At 45.1% G+C, this 27,049-nt stretch overlaps 1 protein-coding gene across 4 annotated transcripts in view; it reads right to left on the bottom strand.

Moving 5' to 3' along the window:
- The window catches only part of HIVEP2 (HIVEP zinc finger 2), a 149,825-nt gene that overhangs the window by 37,356 nt on the left and 85,420 nt on the right, over positions 1 to 27,049 (bottom strand). For 3 of the 4 annotated variants that reach the window (XM_068416870.1, XM_068416880.1, XM_068416889.1), the window contains exon 3: positions 17,102 to 17,199. The exons of the other annotated variant lie outside the window; for it this stretch is intronic. The gene's annotated coding sequence lies outside the window, so the exon portion shown is untranslated. The remainder of the gene's footprint in view (positions 1 to 17,101; positions 17,200 to 27,049) is intronic. 4 annotated transcript variants of the gene reach the window in all.

Raw genomic sequence — 27,049 nt, 5'->3', positions numbered from 1 at the left:
TTTAACGAAAAATGTACAAAGGAGGAGATGAAGAAAAGGAATAGCAGGAAAGCATATTAAAAAATGAAATTTATCTTTGCTGTACACTTAGGAAAATATTTGTTATTACGCAGTATTTTCCAAAATCATGTAGAGTAGACTGGCGCCTTTTCCCCGAAGCTCCGCACCCCAGAGTCGACCGCATGCACCAGGCAGAGCCCGGCAGCTGCCCCCCGGCTCCCCACGGGCTGGGGGCACCAGCAGCACTGCTGCACCATCCTGGGGGGCTGCAACGGCGAGGTGCTGCCTCAGCCCCCCTACACCTACATGGACCTTGGGCCTCAGGGCTTTCAGTGCCCCCACAAGAGACAGCTTTAACTGTGCACAAATTCAATTTAGAACCAAGAAAGGGGCTGACTGGAAAATAATTTGAGGGAAAGAAATGGTAAATTTTCAGTCAGGTCCGTCCCCGGGTGGGTTTGCTGTGCAGTGGCACAGCTGGCAGACGGGGCAGGAAGGGGGCTGCCACGGATCACGGCAGAGCACTGCAAGGGGCTACCTGACCATATCCAGCCAGCCCTGTTCAATGCCACCTCCCTCCATCCCTGGGGACTCCAGGGCTGCTGCCTCACCTTCTCCTTGCCTCCTCTGCTGCCCAAACCATGATGAGGATCTGCTGCACCGGTATAAGGCCCACCCACGGGGGGTTCAAGGGCATGAAAACTTTCTGATTTCATTGTCATATACCCACTCAGTCACAACACCAGCAAGGTAATGAGCAGAAGTAAAACAAAACAGGGTGGCAGCTCTTCTTTTCGATAAGTTCGTGCTATGGGCTTTCTCCACTGGCCAATATTTAAACTGTAGCTGTTGGAAAGTTATTTTCCTGAGTGTAAATCAGTCGCTAACTTGCGCCTCCACGAGCACATGGCACAGGTGGGGTGGGAGCCTGGACGCGGTGGCTGCCTGCACCGCGGGTGGGACAGTGGTCCTACAAAACTTTCCACAAAATGGAAGTCTGCAGTCAGTGATAGCACCACGGATTTCGCACCCTGGGTAGAGACACCCCACCGCAGGAAAACAGAGGCAGCAGGTGCCAGCACAGGATAGCAGGGGAGGCTGCAACGGGAGCCATGGGAGGCAGTAAGAAGATACAGCGTTAGTAGCTAGGGTCTGCGCTACCTCACATCTTCCTACATCCTGCCGCAGGTGGCTGTTCCTGCCGCAGCCCGCTCCCTCTCGCCCCACGCCACGTCACTTTCACCGGGGTGCGCTCCCCTCCCACTCACCGATGTGTAACGCACACCATGGTTTATGTCACCTCTCCAATCTGGCCCGGCATCTCTGAGGTGCGAGCAATAGATGCAGGCTGTGAAAGGTTAGGATTAATGCTTTATTGGCAATTACAGCAGGCAAGTGGCTTGGCTCATAATGCAATTTTTCCCTCGTGAAGACCTGTAGGAGGTGGGAGCAGGTTGCCACAGGCCTGGTGCCTGCTGCGTGCCGACATACGTCCTCACTGCCGGGGCGAAAGGGCAGGTCCAATTAGGTGTCTTGTATTATTAACGTTCTGCTGCTTCATCTGTCGATCATGTATCCTCCTCTCAGCCCCTCTGTGCCCCAGTGTGTACAAGGCACCGACATCTGCAGAGGCACTGCTCTACCTGGGAAAGATTTCTACTCCAGCAGAAATCTGGTGGAGGAGACAGGACACCTTCCTTTTGCAGACCCGAGCAAGGGGTGGAACGGCCGAGAAGTTGAACAGATCACTGTAACTAGGACCCTCAAGCTAAAAGATGAGAAACACGAGATATCTGCCCTGCCGTCAGTAATAATTACAATGTATTATCAACAAAACTCAAGTTTCATCATTAACTTGGTTCGGGTTTCAAGAGCTTATCTCACCCTAATCATCCTTCAAATTACATCCAGCGTTTCCCTCAGAGCTGAACCAGTACCCACAAGGAAGGCTGCTGGTAACTATTATACCAAAGAGAAAGCACAGGTAAAAATGAGCTAAAAATACCACAATCAAACAGGTTCAAAAAATTATAGACAGATTTTAAGTTGCCCAAACCCAGGGCGATCTCACCACTCAGATCTGATCCTGCCAGAAGGACAGAGCCTGTAACTTCAAAGCAGCCGAGAGGAAAGGGCTCACTGTCAGCGCATGCTGCATACGGCACAGCTGACGTGAGCCCGCTTCTGCAAAGGATTGACTCCACTCCCCTCAAAGGTGTCAGTAAAGTCACAGCTCCTCTCTTGGATCTCAAAACATGAGAAAGGCCACCTACATGTTTGCCATAATGAAGTAGCCAACTGTCTCAGTCACGAACCAACTGCTGGAAAAAAGGCCCTTGTTCTATTTTATTCCTCTACCAAGCGCATCATCAGAGCAACTAAGATCTTCAAAAGCTTTTTCTCAACCTCTAAGTGTGAGATGAAAATGCCATCTTAATTGTGGATCAGTGAGGTCCGCTCGAGTAAAATAACCCCAATCACTTGGATGCAACTGCGTAACAAACACTGCTCTTCTAGCAAGGAGCCTAATTGCTCTGCTAGCACCAACAAAGAGCTGCGGGTTCATTAGAGCAAGCTGGAGGAGCTGCTGTTAGCATCTTCACAAGCTGGGAGTATTTGATTGCAAAACCACTAAGGATATTTGATCCAAAATTCAGCCTCTGATTTCTGATCAGCAAAACTTAAAAGCAAAGAAGCTATCAGTCTGATATTTTTCTTCATAGCTTTCTTCAGGGTAACAATTTATTTTCCTCCTTGATCTGTTCAAGGATGTCAAATCTTATCTTAAAATAGGATTTGGACTTTTATATTCTATATATACCTGCTTAGCAGAAAAAGTAGCAAGAACAGAACTGATATGAACCAAACTGCAGTTTCACATGACATCTGGAAGATGCTGGCAGTTACATCGCTATCCTGCAGCCTGGCTGCAGCAGGACCTTGCCAGAAAGTGCAAAGGACAGAGGAAGGCCAGAAAAAGGCCAGCAGTGGTCAAGGGCAGCCACACTTCTTGCTGGGTGCTCGGGGCAGGTTCGGATGGCAGGCGACCAGGCAGATGGCAGAGGAAGCACACTTCCATCTTGTCCAACGGGGAAATGATTTGCTGAATCACACCAAAGGGGAAGGTGGCAGCTGGTGCTGCCAAGACGCCCAGGAGCTCCCTTTGCCTGTTGCAGTGGTGCCAGGTGCAGTTCTGTGCCCCTTCTGGGAGCCCGCGCTGCTGTGCTCAGGTTTGTCTGTCCACCCCCTCCTTCTCTCATCACACAGTTCAGATAAACCATTGCCTTCCTTTACGCTTTAAGAACATGTATTTCTGTTTCTTTTTCCTTCGCAGCCATGTTTAGACAGAACACTTTTTGAATGGAAAACATAAATCTAATTTCAAGCAGATACCTGCCTCAGCAAGTCTACCAAGAGCAGTTTATTTTCTCCAACTCAAACTTCACACATGAATATGTACACATACGGGCTCAGACATACCTGCATAAAGAGGTCCATTTGCCTGAGTGTTTGCTAATGAATGTTTGGCAGTCAGAGGGACACCACAAGTGCATCCAGTTGTTCTTCAGTTTTCAAAGAAAAGGTTATTTACACCTCTAGGTACAAGGCATTGCTGGGGCTACTTATAAGATGCACCATCCATGGATGCAAATCCAAATCTTAACATTGACATGAAAATTAAAGGTGCAAAGAGAGTAACTTTTTTTTCTTTTTTTCCTCTATGCAGTTTGAATCAGCTTGTGGGAAAGTCAGTTTCACCAGTGAAATGGAAAGTGGATCTAACCAGTACAACGTAAGCCTTCAAGACAGTGGAAAACTTCACATGGAATAGGGCTACAAAAATGATCAGAGGGTTGGAACACCTCTCCTACGAAGAAAGGCTGAGAGAGTTGAGGTTGTTCAGCCTGGAGAAGAGAAGGCTCCGGGGAGACCTTATTGCAGCCTTTCAATATTTAAAGGGGGCTTATAAGAAAGATGGGGACAACCTTTTAGAAGGGCCTGTTGTGATAGGACAAGGGGTAATGGTTTTAATCTAAAAGAGCGGAGATTCAGACTAGATATAAGGAAGAAATTTTTTACAATGAGGGTGGTGAAACACTGGAACAGGTTGCCCAGAGAGGTGGTAGATGCTCCACCCCTGGAAACGTTCAAGGTCAGGTTGGACGGGGCTCTGAGCAACCTGATGCAGTTGAAGATGTCCCTGCTCACTTCAGGGGGGTTGGACTAGATGACCTTTAAAGGTCCCTTCCAACCCAAACTATTCTATGATTCTATGACACTTTCAGAAAAATCACTCAACCACAGTGCTATCGCATGTGCTGAGGGCTCGGGTAGTCAGCTCTTGCATAGCCAGGACCATGCTCTGCCTTTCACCCAAGACGCTCATCAGGATTGGAAACAAAACCTTCTTTTCTGACAGGTCATGAATTAAATAACTACAGCTGGTTTCCAGGATCTCTTTTTGTTCTGCTAGCAATCTCACATAGAAACAATAAAAGTACTGGCACTGTATATTAGTTCTAGAGGTATCTTTTTAATTACAAAGCTGCTGCAAGATATTTCTTCTCTGGTAGCAGTAACAGTTCAGGAAGCACAGAGCACCTGCCAGCATTAAAAGAAGAGCACTTCTAAAACCACAGGTCCCGGCTGTTAAAATGTTGCTCGTTACAGGAATTTAATCTATGCTAACACTCTGCTAGAGCAGTCCGGGTAATAACAGCAATAACAACCAACAAGGAAAAAGTTAAAGGAGCACTAATATAAATGGGACAGCATTGTTCACTGACGTTTCTAAGCCCCTTTAGTGTTGATTGACCCATGAGCGGGTGAATTTATAGCAAAGGAAAAAGTAAGTGCATGATTACACCACAGAAAGTTTTTGTTCCAAAAAGTGTCCGCACTGCCTGAAAACCAAGATCATGTTGCTGAAATTCCCACCAGTACAATACTTTCTGTTTCCTCCTTGGTTTTCTTTTTTCTCTCTACAGTGAACTGAGCGGCTCCAAGATCATTTTTCTGTGATTTTCAGCAAAAGTAGATACAGAAGGAGCTGTGGACAAGTACTGAGGCCATCGATATCACAAGAGGCTTAGCCTTTGCTCCCCTTGAGAAACGGATACAACGCCAGCTTGAGTGGACTCTGAATCCTAGTTTTAATTAGAGAGAAAGTGAAATCAGGTGAACCTACCTCTTGCTTAAATACTATTCTTCCCTCAGTATCCCTGTGTTCTCCAGAAAAATGGTCTTCTCCCTGTTGGTGACCATTTATGCAGGCACAGGATCCAAACTCTTTCCCACTGTGTCCTCACCATCTGCATGTTGTCTACCTCTCTATTGACAGCTTCCAATAAAAGCTTCCTTTAATAGAGTTGTCCTGACTCACAGGTGGGGGGAGGGAAGCTGACCTCGCTGCAGCATCAAGAGTCTCTGACGCATTTTGGGAGGCTGTGGTTTCGGGTCTGAAAGAATTCATCCTTGTTTTCAACTAAGTTTTATAGGTTTAATTTCCAAAATATCACCCTATAGCTCCATGTCCGTTTGCGACTCGATGTTGTTTAGTGGTTTGACTTGGCACTATGCAGAGCTTTAGCCATACACTTGGCAAATTAGCAGTACTCACCAGCAGAACAGAGTTTCTCAGAAACGCAGCCACCCAGGCTCCTGGCTAGCTCCACCTCCCGTCCACCCACTCCCAGTTTCAGACATTTCGCATTCCAAAACTGGAAGTGTCTATGCAACATAAGGTCACGTTATTGCACAACGCACTCTGCTCCTTCTAAGAGCCACTGCATCCTCAAAAGTACATCAACTCTTAACAGCAAGAGAGCTGTTTACAGTGAATTTCTGTCTGAGTGGGAGTATTTTCTCCAAGAATCTTATAACAAGGACATGAAGTGTATGACTCTTCCCTACATTTGGTAAAATTGTTACCAAGATGGCATTTATTTAATTCTTCCATGTCAGCATTCCTTCCCCTTTAAGCTGCCTTTTGAAAAATTGTGAATTAATTTTTACACTTCCCCAAAGTATTTCTGCGCTGGATAATTTTAGGACACACTAAACAGAACAATTTCTGCCCACCTTAAATTTAGAACTGAGGCCATTCGTAGCTTTTGCAATGCAACTGTGAAATACAACTGATGATTGTCACCAATGTAGGTTTTGCCTTTTTTTTCTTGCCAAATGGTCTGAATAATTGCTATGATCCCTCCTTCACTTGTAAGAAGCGAATGAAAACTCCAGTTTCAATTATAACTGAAGAACACCTCTTTTAGTATAGGGGATTAAAAGTGAGGTGGGCTTTATTTTTTTCCCCAAAGGACAGTACACAGGTGGAAAAGGTGGTGTCACATTGTGTTATCTTTGAAATTGTGTTCAGCTTTTCAGGTACAATTAAGTCTTCGCTGTTAGCATGGAAAGCCTATTTGGTGTTCCCCTGAATGCCAATGAGTTATGTTGGTATCTCCTAAAGGCAATTTTTTACATACTTAAATAAAGAATAAATGACCACTCCTTATGTGCCACCTTTTCTTTTGATTCAGATCTGTCACCTTTGTCCTCAGCACCACTGGGGTGGCTGAGCAGTGGGGAAGCAGAAGGGTTCAGGCCAGGAGGGCTCCCAGCATCCACTGATGACAATGGGGATGCTGGCGGGGCTAATGGCTAAGGCAGCTCTCACAAAGCTCTCCTGATTTCCCAGTCAAGTGAGTCGTTCCCATCCTCCCAGAAGAGAGAAGGTTCAGATCCAGTGGTCAGTATTCAGAAATCTGATTCAGGCTACCCAGTGAAAATTATGATGGCCAAAACAAACCAGGGACGGAGTAAGAGGGAGAGGGAAATAGAGAGAATCCTATGAGAGGGGCAGAACGAGGGACAGAGGAGGACTTTTGCACTTAGCTGTTTCATTAGATGCCCTGGCACCATGCTCTGCTGTAGGTAAGGGTAGCCCAGGATTTTCACTCTGAGTCACTCATTTGGAAGATATAACATGATTGAGAGTCAACTTCCCTTCATCCCATGGAAGAGAGACTTAAAATGGAGCTAACGGTTTAAAGTTACTTAGCTCCTGTTCAGTCTCTGAGCAAGCAAAAGGTTAGACTGTAATATTTAATCACAACTCCCGTGCCTTTCTGAGAAGCACAGAGGAGGCTGCCTGAAGGGAAGTTAGACACCTGCTGTGCTGCTTCCTGTGTGCACGAGGTGAAGAAATCTGCGCCAGCCTTCAGCCTTGTGTAGATAGGCAGCTTCCTCCAGTGCACTGGCTGTCACACAGTGTGCTTTCTGGTACAGCCCATTTCCTTCTGGGGGACACATTTCCCTCAGGGACAGCAGGGGCTAGTGCTCTGTGCATGCCACTAGCCATGATCATCAAATCTGCCAGCTGGTCACCATGCAATGTAGTCAAAGGTTTGGTGGTTTAAGTAGAACTGGCTGCATGTATAAATGAGAACTGAATGAAGAACCGATGAGGGATAGCAAGAGAAAGAAAAATATTAATAAAAGTATGGAGACACTGTACTGTAAGGAAAGCACAGCATCTACCACAAATCTTGGGGAACTATTCAAACTGTTACTTTAAAATGTAAAAGTGGTATGTGCACACATTCTTTTTAAACGTTCATCCATAAGAGGTCACCGTGTGATTCAATGAACACCTTGGTGTTAGCAGCATTCCTCTCTCCCTTCCCATATGCTCAGCACCAGGTGTCCAGTCACCTACAGTAATGTTCCAGCCATCACCCAGCTGCCTTTCGTAGAGACAGTCAGGACAGGCAATAAAGCAAGACATGTGTGGGAGTCCTTCTGCCACTTTGATCGTGTGACCTTAGACAATTTTACAATCACTTAAATGTAGTAGTCTTTATTCCCCATTAATCTCAAATGGAATCCAAGAGTTTTACAACACCTGTAGATGTTTTAAATAACTAGCAAAAAATACACAAGAATTTGAGAAATTGAGTTGGAACAGCAAAGATATAAGCTCACAAACGGCCAAGCCTCCTCTGGTTTCCCAGGGTTTGGGGCCTCTATTTTAGAGTCTGTTTCACTATGACATTGTTTTTTCAGTAGTTAGTAGACTTTTTCACAAAGGGTAACTACAATAAGTGTGGGACATGTAGGCCTGTCAAGGTCACCTGCCCACAGGAACTTTTCGAGCATAAAGTTTTTGTACTGCCCTTCACCATGAGACGAGAGGGAATAATAGGCAGATGCAACTTAAAGACAACTGAAACCCTTTTGGGTCAGTTCAGCTAATCGAAGATCTTCTGCATGGAGTAAGGTGACTTAAAGGGAGATATTTCATTCAGAGATTTCCATGGGAAAACAAAAACAAAAAAATAAAAAAAGCAATAGGGAGATTTTCCAGTGGAAAACTCTTTCTTGTGGAAATTCCGCTTTCAATTGACAAATTGTTTTTATGGGAAATTCCTAAGCAGCTGTAGGCACAGCCCTCATGCTGAGAAGTTTAAAAGCAGCTCATGTCTGACCCAGTGCCCTCAGATTTCCCACATCAGATAAACTGCAAGGGCAGAGCCCTTGTCTCTCCCTTATTCCCATGCATGCCCTGCAGCACACAAGTGGTCTCACCATGGGCACGACAGCGTATTGACTGCAGGGGCAGTACGCACGCGGTTACAGATGGAATCCTTGAAGGATTAATCTTTTAATGTCTCAAATCAAGATTAATTAGAGGCTTTTATATATAAGCTGTCCCTAATGCTCTGATATTGGTAAAGCTGTCATTGAAGTCAGCAACATGTTTACCTGCACTAGGATTGCAGGCTTGGGAGAGTCTTAAATGAAGCTCCTCAGAGCAGACTGCACCAGGGAGAGAGAACTGAGGGCTGACTTTTATGTGATTATGCGAATGGTCACAAATCATGGATGTAACTCCATTGTTATTGTTTTACACTGGCTTAAACCTGTCAATAAAAACTACACACTCCACAGCTAACATTACAGAGAGTAAGACAAACATTTTTAGTGGGCTTGCTAAGGGTCTTCTACATTTGCAGCCAGACCACTGAGTATGCGTCTCCTTTACAGAGTGATATTAGAAAAGCATAAACCATTCATTATAACACATCTTCTTTTTATCAACCAGTTTAGCATGAATCATCATACTGTGTAACAGGCTAGAAATCTTATTTACGGCAGGGCTCGAAGTATCTCAGAAAGTCAGAGGAAAAAAAAAGCTATTAGAGTAGGCAGGCTTGTACCATCCCTCACAGTCCAGAAAAAGGTACTGAGCACCTAACCGTTCACCTAAAAATTTGCAGTGGTTTGCAGTAATTCTGTACCAGCCCCATATTTTCACACAAATGCATTTTTAACACAAGCTAAGATGTAGATCCCCGTGAGTAAACAAGTTAATTCCACTGACAGCATGGGACTGGTCTTCACAACTTACTCTCAAGAGCAGACCTTGCCTCTTTCCTGACGACCTCCTGTCCCATGTAGCCTATCCAACAGCAGAGCAGGTCCAGCATCCTCGAAACCGACCCGAGCTGGAGGAGCTCAAGCGCAGCAGATCTGTGGCAGGAGTGGGAGCCCCAAGCTGCCATTGAGGAGGCTGTCGGCAGCTGGCCGCCTGCCAGGCGCTGCAGGCTACGAGGTGAAGGAGTGGACAAAGGCCACTGCTCAGCTGCTACAGTGACGTTCAGCTATGCTGATCTGTGATGGGAATGCACGCCCTGGCCATGCTCGTGTTTCTAAACCACGTTTTCTTGGCTATCTGCAACACTATGTACATACGTACGATACCAAGGTCACACACACGCACAGCCCATGTCCGTAGTGCACGTGAGGGCGTCGAGTTCCCCTCTACCCCTAACCACAAAGTGGCCAGCCAGTTACAGCGGGGCTACTGCACCCGGGGAGCACAGCAACCACACACGCTCACCAAGGCGTGCTGCATGGCTGTGAAAATCATACGTATCAAGACTGAATTGCAAGCAACATGAATTTCAGAGATCAGTTAAAAAAAAACCTGCATCTCTCCACCCAAAGGAGTTATTCCTTTGGGACATCACAGTAATACGATACAATCAGAATGAAAATATTATTGATACAAGCTTTGTTACTGAAGTGACAAGAAGGGCATTTCTTTTCAGTCAGACGCTCAAAGGAATAACCCCATGTGCTAGATAGCGTAAGTTGTCTTTTCCAGTATGTAATAGAGATAGCTCTACTACAGTAAAATACATGTGATAAGAGGGGCCAGGCTCTTCTCCATATTCTCTGCATACCTGTTACTATCACACAGCTGCTCTCAAGTCTACAGTTTCCTGTGCAGTACAAACTGCATACCACTTCCCCTCCAGAAAAAAAAAAGCCTTGCTTGTTCTTAATTGATGATGGAAATACTGTCATATTTTCCACTAGCCAAGCTTGAAAACATTACTGAATGAACCTTCATTAATTTTTCCACAACATTTTGCAGAAATGTCAGGAAACAGCTGCACCAGAAATGATTAACTGTCCTTATCACTAGGGCTTCATTGGCCAACATCATATTATATAGGTTTTCTTCTTTCAAAACTCTACATTCAGTGATGGTTTTTGTTATTCTTTAGTTGACTGTCTAAAAACACTACTTTCTCTTCAAAAGTATCCAATTACACAGGTTCCGTGGTGCACAGACATTTTACGACCAGTGGAAGAATTTGTACAGTTTGGAGCTGCACGCTTCTAGGAAAAGATTGCTTCCTACAGATTGCTCAGCTGTGTCTTTCTTGGATCAAATTCAATGAAATTCACAACTTGCAGTCAACTTGTATTTGCCAGTCAGACCGAATTCATTATACTGACATAAACTATTCTTCTTGCTGCATTTTCTTACTTCTTTCCTCTCCTGTCCTACTCTTTTCCTTTCCCCTTTTCTCTCCCTACACTCCCTCTCTCACCTCTTCTTTGAGCTATACCAAAGTGTCAAAACTTATCATACAATGCCCTGTACATTTTCTGGCAAAAACAAGTGGAACAGTATACATTGTCATTCCAAACATGCAAATGCTGAGATGCAGAATAGGAGTGCAGCCATCTGGAGGGAACTGCTAGCCTGGATCTGAGATTCCCAGCTGGCTGAAACTCTGCAGTCTCAGAACTTTTTAGCAAAGTGCCAGTGAGCAAGAGACTCCACTCACACAGATTTGCACAGGGCACTGGATGTTATGTAATTTTTCAAAAATGTAAATTCTTCAAATTTCTGATAAGAACACGGCAATAAAAAGAAAGGTTCATGGGATTGCTTTTAAAGACTGACATAGAATCACAGAATCACAGAATCAATCAGGTTGGAAGAGACCTCAGGGATCATCGAGTCCAACCATTACCCTGACACCACCCTGTCAACTAGACCATGGCACCAAGTGCCATGTCCAGTCTTTTCTTAAACACACCCAGAGATGGTGACTCCACCACTGACCTGGGCAGCCCATTCCAATGTCTAATAACCCTTTCTGAGAAGAAATTCTTCCTAATGTCTAACCTGAACCTCCTCTGGCAAAGCTTGAGTCTATGTCCTCTTGTCCTATCGCTAGTTCCCTGGGAGAAGAGGCCGACTCCCACTTCACTACAACCTCCCTTCAGGTAGTTGTAGACTGCAATAAGGTCACCTCGGAGCCTCCTCTTCTCCAGGCTAAACAACCCCAGCTCCCTCAGCCGTTTCTCATAGGTCAGACCCTCCAGACCCTTCACCAGCTTGGTCACCCTCCTCTGGACTCGCTCCAACACCTCAACATCTTTCTTGAAGTGTGGGGCCCAGAACTGGACACAGTATTCAAGGTGTGGCCTCACCAGTGCCAAGTACAGAGGGACGATCACTTCCCCAGACCGGCTGGCTACACTATTCCTAATAGAGGCTAGGATGCCATTGGCCTTCTTGGCCACCTGGGCACACTGCTGGCTCATGTTTAGCTGGCTGTTGATCAGCACCACCAGGTCTCTTTCTGCCGGGCCGCTTTCTAACCACTCTTCCCCCAGCCTGTAGAGCTGCATGGGGTTGTTGTGGCTGAAGTGTAAGACCCGGCACTTGTTCTTGTTGAACCGCATGCCGTTGGTCTCGGCCCATCTATCTAACCTGTCCAGATCCCCCTGTAGGGCCTTCCTACCCTCCAGCAGACTGACACTCCCACCCAGCTTGGTGTCATCTGCAAATTTACTTAGGGTGCACTCAATCCCTACATCTAGATCATCTATAAAGATATTGAACAGCACCGGCCCCAGAACTGAGCCCTGGGGAACACCGCTAGTGACCGGCCGCCAGTTGGACTTTGCCCCATTCACCACCACTCTCTGGGCTCGGCCATCCAGCCAGTTTTTTAACCCAGCAAAGTGTATGCCCATCCAAGCCCCAGGAAGCTAGTTTGTCTAGGAGGGTGCTGTGGGAGACAGTGTCAAATGCCTTACTGAAGTCTAGATAGACTACATCCAAAGCCCTGCCCCCATCTACTAAGCGAGTCACTTTGTCATAGAAGGAGACCAGGTTGGTCGAGCAGGACCTGCCTTTCATGAATCCATGTTGGCTGGCCTCGATGCCCCGATTGTCCTGCATGTGCCGTGTAATGGCACTCAGGATGATCTGTTCCATCACCTTGCCTGGCACCGAGGTCAGGCTGACAGGCCTATAGTTCCCTGGATCATCCTTCCAACCCTTCTTGTAGATGGGCACTACATTTGCTAATTTCCAGTCAGCTGGAACTTCTCCAGTTAACCAGGACTGTCAGCAGATAATCGAGAGTGGTTTGGCAAGTTCATTTGCCAGTTTCTTCATTACTCTGGGGTGAATCCCACCTGGGCCCACAGCCTTGTGGGTGTCCAATTGGCACAGCAGGTCACTAATCGTCTCCTCCTGGATTATGGGGGATTCACGCAGCCCCCCGCCCCTAACTTCAGGCTCTGGGGGCCGAGTCTCCTGAGGACAACCGGTCTTGACATTAAAGACCGAGGCAAAGAAGGCATTGAGCACCTCTGCCTTTTCCTCATCCCCTGACACTACACATACTACAGTTTCCTGTTTCTATTTTGAAATGTTTTGATTTAGCATTACTACAGCATGGCATGTTACAATAATTCTGCATATATGTCACTGGCAGATTTAAAATTGCAATTTTTCTCTCTATGTCTTCATTGAAGCCGTAAGCCTTGAACGTGTAACCTTAGGATATTTTTAGACAGAGGGAAATACAGATGCGAAAAGGTATGTACATGTATTGGAAGTTACATAAAGTGAATCCCACCAAGTGTGGTTCAGTGTTAATACTGTTATCACACCCTATCTCTAACAGAAGGTAGGTTACTTGCAGAAATGATACAGCCACATAAGTAGAGGTTTATCTAGGTATTATAGAGCAAGAATCATTCCTGCTGCCTGCAATTCAAAACGATTTGTATTTCTTGTTTTTTAAATGGGTCCCTTCCACAGCAGCGTGCATCGCAGCACACAATCCACACGCAGCTCTGCTGAGAAGGAGCCAGCCACTGCTGACCTCACCCTGCGCTAGGTCAGCTCCTGAACATCTTTATCGCCTTCAGCAGGCACGCACAGCTGGCAGATCCTGGCCCAGAATGCCTAACACAGGCCAGCACTGCTATTTAATTGGTGCAGTGCTGGCTACAAAAAAAAAATCTGTTTTTAAATTACTCTACCAAGCTATTTGCTTGGATAGCAGAAACTGCAGTACGCTATATTCTACTTAAAATATACATGAATATATATGGGTTCTATTTACAACATATGAAATACTGCAAAGTATCCAGGTTTTTTAAGAATTCAATTTTATACTATGCAATGCCCAGTTTCTCCTTCACGATATCCTTATCTGTCTCTGTTCTAGCTTGAAAGCTGCAGCCTGCGGTGCCAGAGGTTTTCAAGGACCATGTCCTCCAATATACGGCATGTTAATGCGCTGCTGGCTGTCATACAGCCGTCTGTGGCTGCACGGGAGACGCACGAAGCACATACTGCGTAGGGGGAAAAAACGAAGCTAAGTTGTTAAGATTTCATTAACCAAGTCGTGATTTTATTTTTTGAGGGGGGGGGGGGGGGGGAGGGGGGGGCTCTGAAACAAACAGGAGATAAACACTGCACGGCCAGTGCACGGCGCGGGGTGTCACGGCTTCCCCAGCGGACAGGGGCTGCCAGACCGCAGCGGCGGCAGGAGCTGGCTCTTCTCCACACCTCGCCCGGCACCGGCCCGCGGCGAGCGCTGCCGCCGCCCCCGCCCCGCTCCGGCCCCGCTGCAGCGCCGGAAACGGCGGAGCCCCCGCGCCCGCCGCCCCGCAGGCGCGCACCCGCGGCGGCGCGCACCGCCCGCCTCCGGCAGCCCCGGCGGCTCCCGGGCCCTGCGGCGGCTGGGGCCGCAGGCAGCGGGGCAGCCAGGGCGGCGTTTCGTGCCCGGAGGCTTCGCAGCGCCCATTTCTGCCTCCTCCGCATGTTTTCGAGTCTCTCTCTTCCCACCCCAGGCTCACACCGAACTACCAAATGGATTCCTCGTCCCGCCACCCTGCCCGGCCACCCCCTGGACGTGGAAGAAGAAACGTGTTTTTCCTCTGTCTGACTAACAGCGGGAGAAGAAATGAGTGTTCTTGCTTCCCCCTGAGTTTGCACTTCTTGGGCTCAAACTGCCACGAAGACACGGCCTCCCCCTGTTCACGCCCTCAGCAATGAGCAGCAGGTCTAGGGGCAATGTCATAGCAAAAAGACCTTGAACTTGCTTCACCCTTTGCATAGTCATTTATATTTGGGCAAAGTGGATAACAGCTCCTTTAGCACTAGGGTAGTGGCATTTTATGCTCGCCTGGCATTCATTTTACCCAGGTATAAATAGCAAAAGGTTTCAGGCCGTAGAGAATTGGGATCAGAATCTTCGAAGGATTCTCAGCCAAAATAAAGCAGCTAGTCCTCCACACCACGGCTTGTGCAATCTCACTCTGCTGCAAGAATCACTCCCTGCAGGGCACCTGGGACTGCTGGTTTGGCAGCACTGCATGCTCCTGCCTTCAGAGAACATGTGCCTTCCTACTGCCCCACATCGAGCAGTGGAATCAGACTTGCAAGCTTTCACCAGTAAAGTAGGCAGTAATAGGGTTCAGTTTCTTAATGGGAGCCTTTTATTACCTCACACAGCGTATTTACTACCTTACCAGTATTAAGTGCTTGCCTGAATATCCTTAGCACACAAGGTAGTGGTACATATTATCATAGTTACAATAACACTGGTCTGAACTACATTAATTGAGAGCATCTATTCTAAAATTCAGTTGTTCCAAACAAAAAAAGTAAAGCATGCCATTACTCAGCTGACACATTATCGGGAGGGTTCTCAGCATACAAGAGAGCCACAGCAATAAGGGCCCAATGCACAGAAGTGCCATTAAGTTACATGCTAATGAAACCTGAAAAATTTATGCTAAAATCCCATTTCAGAGGATGGCTGCCATGCTCTTGTGTACCAAAGTTCTCAGTTTTCCACTTAAATCCTGCCTGGTGAGTCAGGACATGGCTAGGTTTCTGTACTGCAGGAATATTCCATTACTCCTGCTTATGAATTTCACACGCTGTTAATGCTTCCCAAGCTGGCAACAGAGCTCAGGGGTGCATGAGGACAGTTTGTTTTCCTGCTGAACTTTCAACATAAATTCCACAGGACCTCACAGCCTTGTTTTTTGCTGCCATGTTCGTTGGTAACACCCCGACTGACAGCCATCAGTTTGCACCCCTCTCACCTACCCAGCCCCGATCCCAGGCTGCACAGAAGGATCTCGGTTAGCTCTCAGAGGCTGCAGAGTTAAAAGAGTGCCATGCAGATAGACACAACTTCCACTGCAGGGACTTGGAGAGGGATCCGTAAGAAGAGAGATCTCATATAGCATCACCCTAGACTGCAGAATATTTGGAATCAGTTCCAGGTTTGAGCAAAGGTTCAAGAGTAGTCCATCTCAATTTAACCCTCTCCATTCCTTATGTCAATTCATATATAGAATGAAACATAGGTCCAACACCATTTACATAGTTCTGAAAAATCGGGGGGTTTATCTCAAAATATGTTCTGTGTTTTCTTTGAACACCTTCTTCTGTGGTCATGATATCACATGAGAATCTCTGGTGTCTTCCTTATATGCCTAGCTCCTAGGGTTGCAGATAAATATTGGATATTTAAAAAAAAGTAGAAGGCCAATGAGAAGGATCGAACTTTTCAGAACTTTTCACTATTTCAAGCCAGTCTCATTAAATTCTGAGGGCTAACATAATTCTCTGACCATGAAGGATGTGCCTGTACAGAGAAGATCAGAGAAGAGGAGCTTCTCAGTGCTTCAGGTCTCCTACAGCAACAAAAGTAACTGTCTGTACTGCACGCAGGTGCAGTTTTTGAGACAAAGTCAATGTGAAACTTGTCCAACCTGTGACTGCCAACCCCAAAAAACATGGAGCTGCAATGCGTAGCAGAAAACAGACCTTTTCTTTACAAGATAAACTGGCTTCTGAACTATCTGATACCATAGTAAGACTGCTGTTGGGGATCAACTAACTTTAAGCTACCTTGGGTGTCATTATACTACTGTGTCATCACTTTCATAACAGCAGTTTATATGCACTCAAGTGCTCAAGACTCAGAGGAAAAAATAAACCTTGAACAGTATTGCCAATGGTGCACTTGAAACGGCAAGATGGTTAAGCAGAAATCACCAACTTATACGTTAGGACAATTTAAAAATGAAAAAAACCCACCCCTGTTTCAGATATCAAAACCTCACCCACCATTTCTTCTTGTATTTTTACAAGGAAACATTTTTCTGTTTATTTGGTTCAAAAAGCATGCTCCCTGGATGCTTGATGCAGGAACTGCGCAGAGAAGGGAAAGTGTCGAACCAAATATGTGGACAAAGCAAAGACAGCACTTGCAAATGAACAAAACCATAACCCGCCCCAAAAGAGAAATGCCTCTGATTTCAGCAAGAGCCAGCTTCAGTTGTAACAGAAGGATGTGTAATCCGTATTTACATGTGAGTGACTTCCACGTGAAGCCTTCTGAGAGTGATATTCACCCAGGCCCGCTCCCTCAGCTCACTCAAACCCATCCTTTCTTTGCTCTCCTACCTGGCTGCTGCTGTCAAAGGTGCAAGTGAGTAATGGTTCCAGTCAAGGCAATTTGGTTCACTGCTCCAGAGAATATGGCTGTTGACTGTCTCCTCCACCTATTTGGAAAACAAATACGGAAGATTTTTAAGGATTGTGGTTGATTCAGCCTGCTGTTTGATTTGATAACCTAATTGACATTACGGCATTGGCCACGTCAATATGTGTAAGAACTTCAGAGATTCTGTCACACTCCTCCTTGCCACTCGCGTCTTCTTCCCTCAGAACAATGTGGCACCGGCAACCAGTTGCTGTCCTGTGGTTTCCAACTTGCTGTGGGCTAGAATACACATCAACTAATATATCCCAAGGTGAAAACAACAGACGTACAAGACCAAAAGGTGCATACAATGACGTATTTTCAAACATGATGTATACAACAACAAATGGTGTAAACACACAAAGCACAGAAGTGCCTTTGCAGTCTTTTTACCTTTAGCGCTTGCAGTTTCAGGCTTTCTGCCTAATTTTGAAAAGATCATGCCCAAATCAGAATTTAAGAGCACATATTTTTTAACTAAATGCAAATACTTTCCTGTTATTAAATCAGAGCAGTGCAATTGTCTTTCATTCTGCTTCTTTCCTGTCTAGCACTGTGCTTTAAAAGTGCGAGCACCTCTAAAAATTCCCCTTCCATATGATGCTAGTCTGTTTTAGAAAATAAGTTATTAATGTATACTGTGAAAATCACTCTGGTGCTCTGGGAAAGACCACAAAAAGGCACTTCCTATATACAAAAGACCTGCTGTACGTGTGTGTGCAGGAGTGTATGTACGTGTGTGTGTACAAGGCACAGAGCACCAGGAGACATGTTCGTTAATGTGTTAGACGTGTTAGACAGCTACAGGCAGCAGCTGTCCCCTATTTACACCTGCAGGGAGGGGGTTATTGAATACATGGAGGTTACCCTTAATGAGGGCATACAGGCAATGCGTCAGGAACTGGAGACACATATCTAATTTGCACATAATAGAGCTGACTGAAACACCCGCCTCATTAATACTGAGACAGCAAACCTTCAGTGATCATCTAGTGACCACATACTCCAACAGGCCTGGCTATTCTGATTTTTTCGAAGACCAGCGTGAACACACAGACAACCACAACACGCATTTTGCCCAGGGTGCTTTCTTCCACGCTTCCCTCTGTCCTTGAATGCCCGCACATGAGATGCCACCCCAGGTGACGTGACAGGGATTGGCGATGAGTGTGGGCATCCCAGGGTGATGTCCCTGGACAGGGCAGCACCTCAGGGGAGAATAGGGTCCCGGCGAGAAGTGCAGTTCATGTTGCCCCTTCTCCTGCTCTTTCCGCTGGCCGTGATGCTGAGCCCTGGCCACTGTCTCATGGCAGTCAGGTCACAGCAGCAGGAAAAGGTACCTGCTCCTCAAGGACTTACAAATGCTACGGCAGAGGAGCGTGTCAAGGACTTGGACAGGAAAATATCAAACACAGCACGCTGAACTTGCAGATTTGTGCCCGTGGCCTAAGCATACTGGCACCGAAGCCAACAGCAAACCTCCCTCTGCTTCCAGTGAGGGCGACGGCTGCCCACGCTGCCCCATACACACGGCGAAGCCTGTCCACTGTGGGGTGGGTGACACACAGCACTTCCACCGCTAGCAGAGTGCAGATGTGAGCTGGTGGAAATGGGATGCCAAAAGCTGAAGGGTAAAGCAGGCCTGGAACTGGGTAGCAATAAACAGCATATGCTTACGCTTTTTTTTCCTGTAATGTTTGCTATCAGCAACAAAAACAAATAGCAAATGATAATGTGTTAGTGACCAGCAATGTCAACAGTGGTCTATACAGGCATCTGAGTATATAAAATAACATATGCTCTGGCTCCAGACCCCGATGCTTTATCACATCAGTATACAGCTTTCTAGGAAATGATCTGGATGTGGAGCCAGGAACCACTTTGGAACCTTTGAACAGACAGGGTCCAATATGGTTTTAATCTGTGGGTGAAACCTTGTCACAGCTGGACTCAAGGGCAAAACTCTGTTTTTAGCAGGGCCAGTATTTAACTTGCTACTTTTAAAACTGGCCTGAGAAAAGTTCCAGTCACAAAACAGAGCAAAGTAATAAAGAAGTTGTGAGTCCTTATTCTCCCACCCTTCAGCAGGACCTAGGCGTGCTCTGGATTGCCGTGTCCTCTCCCTGGTGTGGCATGGATACCTTCCAGCCCCCAAGCAGATCACTCTGTGCTTTCACAGGCCTAACTGGCTTTACACTTGCACACAAGCATTTTTAATTAACATGCGTTGTGAATTGGCTTATCTAATCCATAATCCAAAGACAAGTGTCTTTATGCTTATTTACACTAAATCCTCTTTATAGGACCCTGACAGGAGCAGAGGGGACTTTCATGAAAAGAGAATGAAGCCATAAGTGGAAGATGTCATTTATGAAACAAAATCACTCTGCTGCTGCTTCAGCTCCATAAAGAGTATTTAAACTGAAATCCATGAGGAACGCTATACTCCGTTTTCCCTAATTTCTTTTTTAGCTCTTAACTGATGGGAGCCAGCATCTTCCCTCTCGCTGTGATAACCTCACTGTCTTCAACGGCATTTCTCAAAGGATACCTTAGCATCTGATCGAAGTGTGAAGGACTCCCCCTGATTTCAGTGAAGGCTGGATCAATTTCTGAGTCCTTAAGAAGCTTAATCGTTACTTACAATTAGGCAAAATATTATCCAGAGCAAGATCTGGTTAAGGACAGTAAGATTTTGTCTGGGCAGTATTTCTGCATCCCCTTATTAACCAACCATCTTACAGCAGCACTGGTGCTAGCAAACAGGACGTGGTCTGAGGGAACAGACAACCTGCAGAGTCTCTAACAACCCCAGATAATACATGTGTCATCAAACAGGATTTTACTGCCCAATTAAAGCTCCCAGAGGCATTGTTGTGATACTAAAACCAGGAACTTTTAATTTGTTTTTATCACTGCATTAGTAAAATTTGTGCAATCCTTGGTTCTTTGGCAGCAAAAGTAAATGAGTCTGCCTTCAACGGCTGCCCACCAAAGACAGACAGTACTGCAACCACCACTGCTGAGCATTTGCTAGTATTTGGTCATATCTGGTCATAACTCTCCTAATCTGCTGCAGTTGTCTGCCGGCCATGGAAACTAAGATTAAACAAGCACATCAGAAGGAAAATGAGAGTATGAGAAGCACGGCGCGTCTTACTGCTTGGAAGAGTTTTTTTCAATTTGAACTTTGTATCTCGGACACTCAGGGATTAGCCTTTTACACGGCACCTGGAAACACGCAGGCAGAAATGCTCTGATAACGACTCATATCATCTGCTTTTGAAAGACTGCAGGATTCTCCCTTGGCAACTCCTGTAATCGTTTTGTAATCATAGAACTACACCTTCAGTGGTGAAACAAAAATGTAGCAGTAGGCATCAGTATCATCTGACCATAAAGATTAATTCATTTAATGGATTAACAAGAACAAGGACTTTGTTTTATATTACTACTTCTATTTCTGTTATACCGACACTGTAAGGTCAGGTGGGGGTAGGGGGCTGACAGGCAGATGCCTGTGCACTTTACAAGGTAAAAAATACCTGAAATCTCTGTGTATTTTAATCAGAAACTAAAGTTTAAGGAAACCAATTGGATAATATTTATTTTACTGCTAATTATCCGAAGGTTCTGAAATAGCACAATAAATGGGTGAAATTGCCTCAAGAGTACAAAGGGCAAATAAAGCCATGCCTGTGTTACTCCTTAACTGGCTTGCAGCAGATAGCGTTCCAGCACAGACTGTGCCTTGCCATGGTTTGGGAATTTACCTAAAGCCTCAGTTTGACCACGTCTGTAAGAAAGTCAGGTGCCATTTAAACTACAGCCAGATTCCAGGATTGTAGAGGATAATTTGTACCAACGAAAAGCCAGGCAACACAGGTAGAAAAATGTACACACTTCTGTAGCATACCACCCAAGGGCTTGAATTCACGGCTGCTAACTCAAAGCAGTGAGACTATATGCAAATCTCCCACTTCTTCTCCATGGGTTCAAATACCCCTTTATAGATGTTTACTTAATAAATACAATGAATTGACCATGCAAGCTTCTGTACTGTGGTATGTAGAGCCTGTGAACCCAGTCTGTGTGGATTTTCTAATGCTCTCTTTGCCCCCTTTCTCCTTTTCAAACACAGAAAGTCCAGACAATTCTGTGAATTATGGTCTGTAATGGGAGAAGTAAGAAGTCTAAAGTTTGTTTGATTGCAGCTATGATGCATTAAGCTCCAGGCATCAATCTCAATCTCAGTACTTTTTCTCTGAATGGGCAATATTTTAGTTATTGCTCTCTAAACAAAGCACAATTTATTATACACACAATTTGATAGCTATGGCAGCTAACTCTAACAGTAAAAATGTCTTCCTACTTGAGGAAGGAAAAGCAATGTCATACTTTAAATTGACTTCATATGATCAATGGCAGAACACAATCATCTGAGAAATTATGTTCATGTCCTGATCAAATGCAATCATACCATATGCAATTGAATTTGGAAAAAGTGGAAGAAAATTATTCCCATTACTTTACTGGTGTTCTTAACGTGTTCACACAAATCATCTATGAATAGATGAATTAAAATACTTACAGTGTCTCTACCTTTGTCCTCTTAATTCCAGGTCATTCTGGCAGCTCTTGGTATTGCAGAAATATGTTTTCCTACAAGCAGTTTGATGAAATTAACGGATCAAATCTTGAACTACTTCCAAAGTTGAAGGGATATAATTTATTTTTTGAATCAAATGTCTCTATGCTGTAAACATTTTTGTCTTCATTACTAAAGCAGAAAGACAGTTGAAGTCTAATTGATTTTTGAGCATTTATGCTTTTCTGTTTGCCACATTTTTCTCAATAGAAGTGTGATAGTCCATTTAAATTTTGTTTATTCACAGCTTTTCTTCATTTCGGTATTTTGGTTCTTGCATTCTAGCACCGTGTTGCAGATCTGGATGCAAAGAGCGCCAAGAAATCTTTGTAAAATTTGAATTTGTTGAAATTTATAAATGCATGGATTCATATGCATACATCCATGTGTATATATACATAAATATCTGTATGTATATATGTATATGTACATATGCATATGTGCACATGTATACATATTATATAAATAAAAATAGCCATATTTACTAACACATGTGTGTGTGCTAGCAGAGCTGGTTTTATTGTCTCTCAGGCTCTGCAGAAAGTTAGCAATCAGAACAAAATTTACCTAAAAGATACATCATGCCAAGTGACTTTTGGAATGTCACCTATGAACTTTGTTTGTTTACACATAGGTGATTCACTTTATTAAAATCAAGCACATGATTTCTTCTTTGGATCGTCCCTACATTATCTCCTCTATCCCCAGAGCCCACTCTGCACAGGATCCTATTTTGCTGCTACTGCTGGAACTATGATTTTGGGTTACTTTTTTTCACTTCAGCCAGGAGCTAAATTAGCAAGAGCACATGCCCCTAAGTATAGGTTCATAACCTCACTGCAAATAACAATTTAGACACTGCCAGCTGAGATCAGTGCCCTCACTAACCAGGCTTGATGATTTTAGACAATGGCCAGGCTGACAATTGACACAGTGTCCATATACACAAGTCGCTCAACCCCTTTGTCTAGCCTGCTGTTGCCAAGAGAAGAGGGCTGTTTGTGCAGGCAGCTGGCAGCAAGATGTAAGTGCATCTGGTGATCTCCAAGAGTGGGCAGAGAAAGCAAAAACATCAGGTCTCAGCCAAGCCCAAGACAGGATTCCACGTAAACCTCATGTTCTACGCAATCCAAACAGGCTTCAGCAAAATCACCACGAGGAACCTCCTACACCGAGTGCCTTGGCTTTCCTTCCCTCTGTGAATGACTACCCTGCTATGACACCCATGCACTGGAAAAAACCAATACAGCCAGGCACACAATGAAGAAACTGAGGCAGAGCCACTCGTAGCCGCCAAGCAGGCAGAGTGCAATGCGGCAGGTGTCCTACAAGCCCATGACAATCACTTGAGCTGTCAAAATTATCTCCATCTGCATGGAAAGGCCATCGCAAGTTCAAGCCCATGGCAGAGTGATGGCAGCAGCACTGGACAACCTCAGCAGCTGATGAAAGCTGACTTGCCCCTGAGAAGCTGACAACTGGTCAGACACGCAGGACATCAGGAGGGAAGTGTGATGCCTGGGAACAACAGAAATTTGTCAGTGCGGAAAATAATCTAAGGACTTGGGGTCTGTTTACAGAGTTTTGTTTGTTGTTACCTGCAAAATCTAAGCCAATGTTCTCTATAAAATAAAACTAAGACCTCCGTGAAACTGGTGTTAAGTCAAAGCACAGACTTCATTCAAGGCACTCGGGATTTACACCAGGTAAGCTGAGATCAGTCTCTGAGACTATGCTCCTGGTTACAAAGACAGCTTGTACAGCACAGGATACGCTACTGTCGTTTCAGGTCGGCAGCCACAATGAAGCACCATCCCTGGCAGCTGATCGTTTGTCTTATCTGAATGGGCCTCCAAAAACCTCTGAACACACACTTTGTTAGCACTTCTGCTGGAGGCTGTGCGACTTCTTTACAAGGAGATGAGTGCTTTACCTCACTATCCCTTGTTATTGCCACATCTAGAAAGTGTCCTCCTTCCCAGTGCCTCCACGCTGGTCCTCCAGGTCTAATGACAGACAAGAGAAAGGCAGCAGTGGGGTCTTTGGTCCTCCTCAGTCAAGCAAGATCCCTCTGCACTGATGTCACTTTGCTCTTGGTGTGCGCTCGGTAAGTCAGTAATTTGTCATGCGCGTGGGCCCTATACATACATGGCAGGCTGAAGGAGGAATGACCTCAAACTCCGCTTTTAATCCGGGGGGCGTTGCCAAAGCACAGCATTTGAGTTTGATGCATGGAGCGCAGAGATATTTTCAGCTCCTGAATCACACTTTTGGCTCCACAGCTAACTTGAACTTCTCCTCAGTTTTGTTTGCAATTTTTCACCTTCTGCAATCACCATTGACTCTCAGAAAAAGAAAACGAGCTGGTACGTTAAAGAAAAAAACCCAAAGGCCATAAATACAGATTTTTTTAAAATCACTTTTATTTTAATAACTTCTATTTTATTCTCTTGCGTGCCTGGAGGAGTGGAGTTTAACAAATTACTAATAGATTAGTGGTTCATCGCAAATGTCTGTTTTTTTAATTTCACATTCTAAATATACGCTATTAAATGCTGCCAGTGAATGTTTTCTAATGATTTTGAGGTCCAACACAAGACTGAAACAGTCTGAAAAATGAGGCAGTGCAGCAGCAGGTAGGTAGCCTGGATACAGCTACAGGAGAGCTTTTCGCTATATATTCCTATAGCTGAAGCAAAAATGTTTTGTTGTACTTGTCCCATGACATCATATTGACTTGACCACAATTCACAACCATAATTTGAAACTGGCAGTAATGAGAAAGCAAAACCTCATTTTACAATACAAAGGGAATAAGTTTTAATTGGCATATCCTGCCAATTACAACTGCATCACCTGTCACTGCAGCCAGCATCTACCCTCACTGAATTAAACGAGAAAGCTCCAGCAGACAAATTATGCAACCTCAGTCACAGCTAAGCGAGTCATTTAAGCATATGCTTAACTCCATCTCTAATCAGTAAAGCCAATTCAGCAAAGCATGTGCTGAAATCAAAAGTGAATAGGTAGCATGCATCTTTCTGAATATGGGTTTTTCACAGACTGAGGATGTTGCACAAAACTTCCCTTGATTTCCTTTAGAGCTCATCATCCTGGAAGAAGGTAGAATTCAGCTGTTAATCAAACTGTCACTTATGCATGTAAAGTACTAACATTTTTAACTCATCCATAGATTGGTTAAGCAAAAACAAATTAAAAAAAGCCATGGGACGTATCCTTGGGCTGGACACAGACATATATACATACTATCCATGGATGGGAGACCGCAGGAGACGACAGGGGCAGAAGGAGGTAACACAGAAAAGATGAGGTAAGAAGCTACCATAGGAAATGCCGTACATCCAGAATTGCTGATGAGTCTCTCTGAGCCTTTTCACAGAGTGAACTAGGAGCTTTCTTATCCGCTGGAAGATGAGTGGAAAATCCTGGGCGTTTCAACTCTTCCATTTCCATTTCCCTCCCATGGGAATGAGGAAAGAGTGGGGATAATGAACACACTGCTTGTTGAATGTGGCTCTTTCCTTGATGCGCTAAAGTAACTGGGCAGCCTCTGAAGTCCTCTGAAACCTCTTATTTTCCTTTAAATTTCCTTTAGTCTTAGCAAGTAACCTGAATCTAACAGAGACAACTCCCAGGCAAGCACGGATCCCCAGGAGCATTCCTCAACTGCAGACAGGTGGGAAAGGGAAGGCCTGTTGCAAACAGCAGGGCTGTCACGGGGAATTTACGCTCAGCTGCAGGCTGCACCGCTCGCCTGCCTCTGCCCTTCTCCCCAGATGAAGGGGCCTTATCTACCTTTGCGTTTCATCTCCGAGATCAGGAATCAATTACAAATGCCGTGGAGCTGCCCTAAATTATGCTGAGCTGCCCGAGGCTGCTTCCTCCCAAGTGGGTCCCCCGGCCAAAGGCCAGGCTCTACCTCTTCTCCAGCTCCTCCAGGCTGCCCGAGACAGCCAGCGTGGGGTCAGCCCTCTGATGTGTTCTCTCTTTGAGATTACAATCTGCCCCTGCCCCAAAGGCACTGTGAGCCGTAGAGTATCAATGTTTGCAGAAATTAAACAACTCCAGCAAAATACACGTTATGCAAACATCTCTCTTCCCAGATGACACAACATGGAGCACCAAGCACAAACAAAAACCCACCAAACAAAGCGCAGAGGCATTGTTGAAAAAAAATCATTTAGCGAAGAGCTTCTCTGCTCTCCTTACAGCCATTAGGACAGCGATAATGCTGAAATGGCTGGCCAGCCCTGAAAATTGGATAAACTGAGACACACAAGAGACAATTGAAAGCAAGGAGAAAGACAACAAAAATAAGTGAGACAACAGATGGGAAGCAGAAATGCAATGTCTAAACTGCAGCTGTAATTCTGCTAGTAACAAGTGCGTTTAAGCATAGTTCAGCTTGCTTTCCTATTTTGGGGAGGGCAGGAGTTTTCTTCAAGAAAAAAAAACAACTTGTTAGCAAAACTGCCATGGGTTCTCCCCAAACAGGGATGGGAAAATTATTTCTCTCCATACCTAGGAGGGAAATGATGCTTCTAAGAAAGGGGAAAATTCTGACATTCTCTGGTGTCCTAGCTGTCCTAGTACTGTTGGGGGTGGCGAGGGGGTCACATCATTAAAATCTATATCCACAAGTGCAAAAGCTGTGTTTGAGATGCTGCTGGCCAGGGGTCAGCCACAGGAATTGTTCAGAGCTCTCCCGTGGCAGCGCAGCTTCCTCAGCCTTTCTCCTTTAATAGCATGACTGTTACAATTAGGCAGGAAAAGGGTAGTTATTGTTCTAGCAACACTTTATAGACTAATTTGGCAGGTTTTCTAGCAGGGTTTTAGTATAGTTTTGAGAACACGCTAGTATAGGAAAGAAGGATTTCCACATTGGCCAAAGAAACAGTTGTGGCAAGACTACCTATTTTTAACACGGTTTATTCCTAGCACTATTTCAGACACAGCATTTTCTCTCCCATCTGTTGACACAGTTGTTTTGTTTCTTTAAAGACACAGTAGTCTGTCTCTTGGGGGAAAAAGAAAAAAAACCACACCACCTTCAATAGTTGCAGAGAAAAACATGAGACTGAAACCCAACCAAACAGTGATCTGGTCAAAAGGTAATGCTCTACAACTGAAATATAGAGCAATTCTTCAGATGCCTCTTAAAATTTACATCAGGTTTTGGCATCTGTGGTACTGTAAGCAT

This window comes from Nyctibius grandis, chromosome 1 (genome assembly GCF_013368605.1).
Source record: "Nyctibius grandis isolate bNycGra1 chromosome 1, bNycGra1.pri, whole genome shotgun sequence".
Taxonomy (NCBI): Eukaryota; Metazoa; Chordata; class Aves; order Nyctibiiformes; family Nyctibiidae; genus Nyctibius; species Nyctibius grandis.
Note: the sequence above shows the minus strand (reverse complement) of the source record. Positions and strands in the feature narration are given on the sequence as shown.